Raw genomic sequence first — 6,593 nt, 5'->3', positions numbered from 1 at the left:
GGTGTGAACCGATGTGGAAACAAAGTGAAGAGAAAGGGAGTCACACCTGGTGAGATGTGGTGGACGAGGAGCTGCTCGGGTTCTCAGGAGCTGTGGACCTTTGTATGCGTTACCTTAAGACACTCCTACCTGAAACTGCATTTCAGACCAGGCTGGGTTTTGGTTTGGTCTTGTGCTGTGTCCTTTATGGAAATAATCTTACTCACAGAAAGAGTAACCGAGCCAATGTTGTGTGGTATTTATGCAAACCTGACAAGAGTAGGCCTGCAAAAGAAACTTCACATTTGGAGTCCTTTCATTATGTCCTGGTATTTTGCATTAAAGGAAAGCAAAAAGAAGGAAACATGGTGACACATGTCTGTTTAGTTAAAGGGCAAAGACCTTACATATGATCTGTTTCAAAGAAATCTCCAGATGACATATTAGAAAGGATTGCTTTGTTCCTTAGTTTAATGAAACCCTGCAAAAACCGTATTAATTATACAAAAAAATACTTAGCTGAAAAGTGTTGCTTTTATAGAGACTCAGATTTTACGTATATTTGTTCACAAAAACATGTTTTTTTCTCCCAGCTCTTACCTGCATCATCATTAGCATTAATATTATTAGGCCACTATTATTATTATTAGCTTGCTCTTGATGTTTATTTTGGTGCTTCTGTTGTTGCTGCTATTATCATAATCATCATCATTACATTCATCACATCTCCAGTTCGTTTTAAAGGGTTTGAAAATTGCATTTGGTATCACACTGCAGCTAATCCTGTGAAAACGACAAAATATAGAGCAAGGAAAGCTGGATTATTAATACAAATGGAAGATTACCCAATTATTGTTACAGGAGGTTTAAAAACAAGCATCATCTCAGAATGCACACGACAAACAGACACGATTACAATCTTAAATAATGTAACGATTACATAGAAGCTTTAAACAGCAATAAGAAATGAAATTTGTCACACTTTGGTGAAAATCTAATACACAAGAACATTAAATTAGAAAGCCTGTCTCAAAGCCAAAAGCTGATAATGAAATGCTCATCATGATTTCAGAAGAACCTCTCCAATTTGTATAGATAGAATACAAATAAACTATTGAAAACATATCAGATACAATCTCATAAATTAAAAAGCCACTTAAATTGGTGAAGTCCAGCCTTATCAGACATGTTCTTAAACATTGTTCTTTCAAAAGACTGCATTTATGAATAAACCAGGAACGTTTTAACATCCCTTGGTCCTTAATAATTCAAATATGAGCTTTCTAAGTGAATCATAGCTGCTGTGAAACCCTTGCGAGCAGGACAGTCCGGGGTCCTCTTCGTTACCCAGCCGCAGATCAGAGATCAGCGTAATGATTTGGCCAGGAGATCATGTCCATAGCCAGACTCATAATATCCCAGTTATTAATTTGTTGGCTGGAAAGCCCTCAGAGCCTTTATTTTCATTTGCTCTGAACTGTCAGATTTGAGTAGAGAGATTTTTTAGGACTTTGGTGAAGTGAAGGTAGCCAATTATTCTCATCATTGCCCTTGAAAATGCATTACGCCTCACCTGAGGGCTCACTCAATCAAAGAGACTGGAGGGGCGATTAACAGATAACTTCTGACCTTAATCCATCGCAATGTCTCCCAAAAGAGCCAGACGGCAATCAACATTTCTCCTTCACGTTCATGTTGCAAACTTTCTTATTGTTGACATCCAACCTTGGGTATCATCAGGGCAAATCTGGGTCTGGGACCTTGAATGCTGTCCTCCATAATTTTTATCATTTGAACTTTGATTGGCCACATTTATTCCAAGTTTGTTCAACCTTGGATATTTTTGAGTCCAGAAAACTGAGGAATTATTTCGGAATTTTAATACAAGATAAAGTCCCTCTATTTAGCATGTATTAGCATTGCTTTGACATTAAATCATTATAACTCACTATGATGTAGTTGTATGTGAATTGTCTGCAGTTATTACTCCAATGAAGACATAGTATAACTGTGCTTGACTATATTTGATTCACTTATTAATATAGGAGCCAAAATGCTCGTTTTGCCATTGTTATTATTTCTAGTATTATTTTCATTTCTGTTTGCATCACGTTTAATTCTTATTGTTTATCACCTCCGGCAATTGTCACGTGGGTGTGGTTTATTGGTATTTAGGTCACCTGTTGGATGCTGGTTTTGGGGATATGACGTAGAGGAGAGGGTGAATGGCTCCGATACTTTCTGTTGACTTAATATAGCGGCATAACTCAGGGAGTGTTTGCCGCTATATACTGTGTACTGTTTATCCATGGTGAATATAGGGACTGTGTGTAAATTGTTACCATTGATGTCTAGTTCAGATGATTTCAAACAAGCTACATTGAAAGAAAATCAGTCAGTCAAGTTGTCGATCTCGTTGTTCCTCTTGCTGCTGTTTCTCTGGTGTTTTGTCGGCCTGTCGTTATCAGCTTCTTCACCTGGGGGAAGACGAGCCCTGGCGACTGCTTTTTAATTCCCTTTGTTTTCCACCTGAGTAATTAAAATAAGCACCGGTGAATGCTCTGCAGTGTTTTTCATTTCAGCAAAAGGTGAAATAGATTTTTTTTTTTTTTAACAAATGCTTGTGAATAACTTTTTTTTCTCTTTGTCTCCCTGTTTCCCCTCTCCAATATCTCTCCCTGGCTTTTCCATCACGCCCACCTTCCTCTAATTATTCTCCAACCCCCCCAAACCCATGCATGTCCAGCCATCTCTCCTCTCCATATTCCTCTTCATACCCACTCTGCCCCTCTCTTCCTCCCCCCTCAACCTCGCTCCCTCTCCCTAACCCCACACCTCTCTCCCCCTTTTCCTTCCCTTCACCCCCCCAATAGGTACGCCTCCATCCCCTCTTGGCAGCTTTATCTCCTCCCTGCTGCCCCCCCCTGCATCGCCTCCCTCTCCCTGGTTGGTTTCCACAGCTGTGGTGAGTGAGGGGCAGATGACCGGAGAATTGGCCCCTGGGAGAGCACTGAGCCATCCTGGTGCTATTAGGCTCGTGGCTAATAATAGGTGTTTCAGACCAGGGGAAGATCAATCAGGGGGAATCATGGGGAATGTTCGGAGCAGCGCTTTTTACACATCGGCCCAGATGGATGAAATTACACTTGTCAGTTTTTAGTTGCATTACTCCCAAATTGGTTGTCTACTCTTTTTTTTCTCTCTCCCTCCCAAGCGCTTTCTCTTTTCTCTCTCTTTGCCCTCATTCATGTGTCAGTGGCCTTCTAAAGGGATTCATTGGTGAAATCTCTGTCATTTTTGTCTTTTCCTGTCGAGCCCTCAGCCAGCCACTCTGTTGCCTACATATGCACTTAAAAGAAATTCGTTTAAGATCTAGTCTTATGGCTCGGGCACTTTCCATGTTAACGGTATGTATCCGAATGACATTCTTTATGTGCTCTGCATCAGTAATAAAACAACTTGATGGACTCTCAAACACTCAGAGTGCAGTCGATAACATAAACTGATCAACAGGAAATGTGTCGGCAACTATTTGTATAGTAGATTCAATATTTCTCTGATTTTTCAATGCAAGATTCTGGATTTTCAAATGTGAGAATGTACTGCTTTTTTCTGCTTCAAACCACAGTAAGTTGATTATTTTTGGGTGGTCAGACAAAACAAAACACTAAATTGGGAAACTGTGATAGACATTTTTTCTACTTTTTCTTTGAAATGTCATAAAACAATCCTTGTCCTGGGTGAAGACAGGTTTAAAATGATAACACATTTATTATGTTATGTTTATCTACAAAAATGTGTATTAAAACCAAATTGAGAAATGTGGCAAGTATATAATTATTATATTGATATTTTCAAAAATCGAATGTATCTTTCTGTATATAAATGTTTGAAACTGAATAAAATGCAATGCACAACACTTTCTCTGTCTTTGTTGTTTATTTAAAAAAAAAATGTTTCTTTGTCAGATGACAGACCAAAACAGATTTTTTTCCTTTAAGTAAACACATGAACAAAGACTTGCAGGAGAAGGAAGAAAACAATGAAATGATGTTGCAGGGGGGATACATCAGGTAGAAAACAAGGCTTTGGCACAATGCTTCCTCACTGTTTCCACCCTCATATTGCTTTTGTGATTGATTCACACTCAAACATTTGACAATACTTCACCAAAAAGTCAGGGCAGAATATGTTAGCAGAGATGTGGTAATTGAATGACCTGAGTGGTGGCGTTTGCAGGGAGACAACAAGCCCAGGAAGGTGAAAGGGGGTTTAGCCATTCAGCATATCATCTAAACCCCCTTAAGCTCCTGATGTGTTACATGATAACTAGCACAGCGTGTCAGCTGCAAAGGTGACTACGGAGGCTGAGAGGGATCATTTAGAGGCAGCCACACAACAGCTATTTGTGTCAGTGATTTCCGCTTCTGACTAGGCGTTGACAGACTAAAATGTTTCGTGTTTACAATGCTTTCCTTCCTTTCCTCACATTAGCAATTTACCCTTGATGTGGCTCGCAGCTAAAGCCCCTGGCTCAAAGGGGGGTATAGTATTGATGTATTAAAGTGCTTGCTTGTGTTACTCCTGTGTAAGACAAGCGGCTACTACACCCTGCCATCAAAACACAAGCATGACAATCAAAGCAGAAGATTGGCTGCAGTGCTAAAGTCGCCACTCTGAATAGCTCACTAGGGAGACGCCCCCCCCCCCCCACTGGAAATCAATACAGCCCCCAGATGTCGGTGGTTCCCGCTCCACAGAGCAGCCTGATGTGGAGATGTTCCTCAATGTCTGATTGCACAAGGAAGACTGGAAACAGAAAGGCTTCTTTGACTGAGAGCGTGGTGACCATGGGGGAGGGATCCAGGGCCCCTGTGTGAGCGAGAGAGTCTCCTTAGCAACGGGAAGAAAATTAACATTGACACCCTGACTTCCCAGCAAAACTCGTCCCAGGGTTTCTGCTGGATATTTCCATGTGGCGAGCAAAAAAAAAAACATGTTCAAAAGCTGATATAAAGACACACACTCCCTGCTTGTCTTCCATTTATATTGAAATGAGTTTTCCCCCTCGGCTCGGCTGGTGTGTAGTGAATACAGAGAGTGCTAATGTATGTATTTTGCTCATTTTACTGTGTCTGGCGTTTCCTGCGCCTCTTCTCTGTGACTCTGTGTTTGCCTCCTGCTGTGGTAAACACAACATTGCTATGATAGCACATGCATTTCAGAAAGCTGAAAACACACCCGAGGAGCCGAAACATTCATTCTCTCGCTCTCAATCCCCCCCTCCCTCCCACTGCCTCAGTCAGTCCTCTCCCTCACTTCCAGCCAAGGTATTCAGCTCCCATGATTGCAAACACGCATAATGACAGCATCTCCCGGGGGCCAGCGGAGGTACCCCACTGATGCTGAGAGACTCTATCCTGTCGTCACATTGCAGGGAATTTGCCGGCAGAGCACAGTGGAGCCTGGTGAGCTTTGGCAAGGCACTGCCAGAAGCTGGGCTGGCTGTTTTTTGTTAATAAAATGAAGTGCAAATTGTGCCGGGCTCGTATGCATTGGAACAGCTCACTGCTTCCTCCCATTACGAGGCCAGGGCGAGCGCCATGGAAGCATAAGCGTGAATACATTATAAAGTAATGAGGAAACATCCAGGAGAGGGTCACGGGGGGCGTCAAGCGGCTCCACAGGCCTCACCAAGAGCTTTCAGTGTGCTCCGTGATGGATTAGTCATTCGCATTTGAAGAGCGAGCGCGAGGTGGAGTTCAACAATGTTACACATAGCAACAGTTGCTAAGAATTGCAGCGAGCGAGGCCTATTCAGTTTGTGAAACATGTACAGTTTCTGCTGAGCAGGAATATAGGTGAATAGAGATGTTTTGTGTATCAATGATGATGATGGTGACATTTCCAACTATGCCACATAATATTCATGAGCATGGAAACACTGCTAGGAACCACGGGTAGTGGAGAGGATAATACCATTCATACCAAAGCAGCAGAAGGCAAAATGTTTTTGGAATTTTAAGTTTTTATGGGTGTAAAAATGGCATCCAAGTTCCTGCCATGATGCAGCTGGAGCATATCACAAAAGGTTTTGAAACCCTTGCAAGCTTGGTACTTGGAAGGCCTGGGGTACAAAAAATAAATCAAAATCATGCACTCCACTCCCCAGCAAATCATCCACCTAACAGGAATTATTGAGCCCTATTTTAAACCCAACTCTCTTGGATATGTCACAGAAAACGTTCAGTTCGCAGTGACACATTTAACCGAGAGAGCCAGGCTTGAGTGCATTACATAGACTCTCCCTGTCAATCATGCATCACACAACAGTCACATTCTATACATTCCCGTAGGCTGGGGAGGGTGGCAGCGAGGGAAAATGGGGTGTGTGGGGGGTTGTCTAGTTTGAGCCCAGTGCTTTAGAGCCACTTTCGGTTTCTCCACGCCGCAAACTCCCTCCCATTGGCATTCAGCCCTGATGAGCCCGCCGAGCCGCAATGGAGTCGCCTGATGGAACGCCATGGCAACGGCCGACACCTGGCAAGAGTTCATCCCACCTCCTCTCTCTCTCTCTTTCTCTCTCTCCCCCTCCCCTCTATCATCCCTCCCTC

This window comes from Notothenia coriiceps, unplaced genomic scaffold (genome assembly GCF_000735185.1).
Source record: "Notothenia coriiceps isolate Sejong01 unplaced genomic scaffold, NC01 NC01_scaffold00001443, whole genome shotgun sequence".
Taxonomy (NCBI): Eukaryota; Metazoa; Chordata; class Actinopteri; order Perciformes; family Nototheniidae; genus Notothenia; species Notothenia coriiceps.
Note: the sequence above shows the minus strand (reverse complement) of the source record.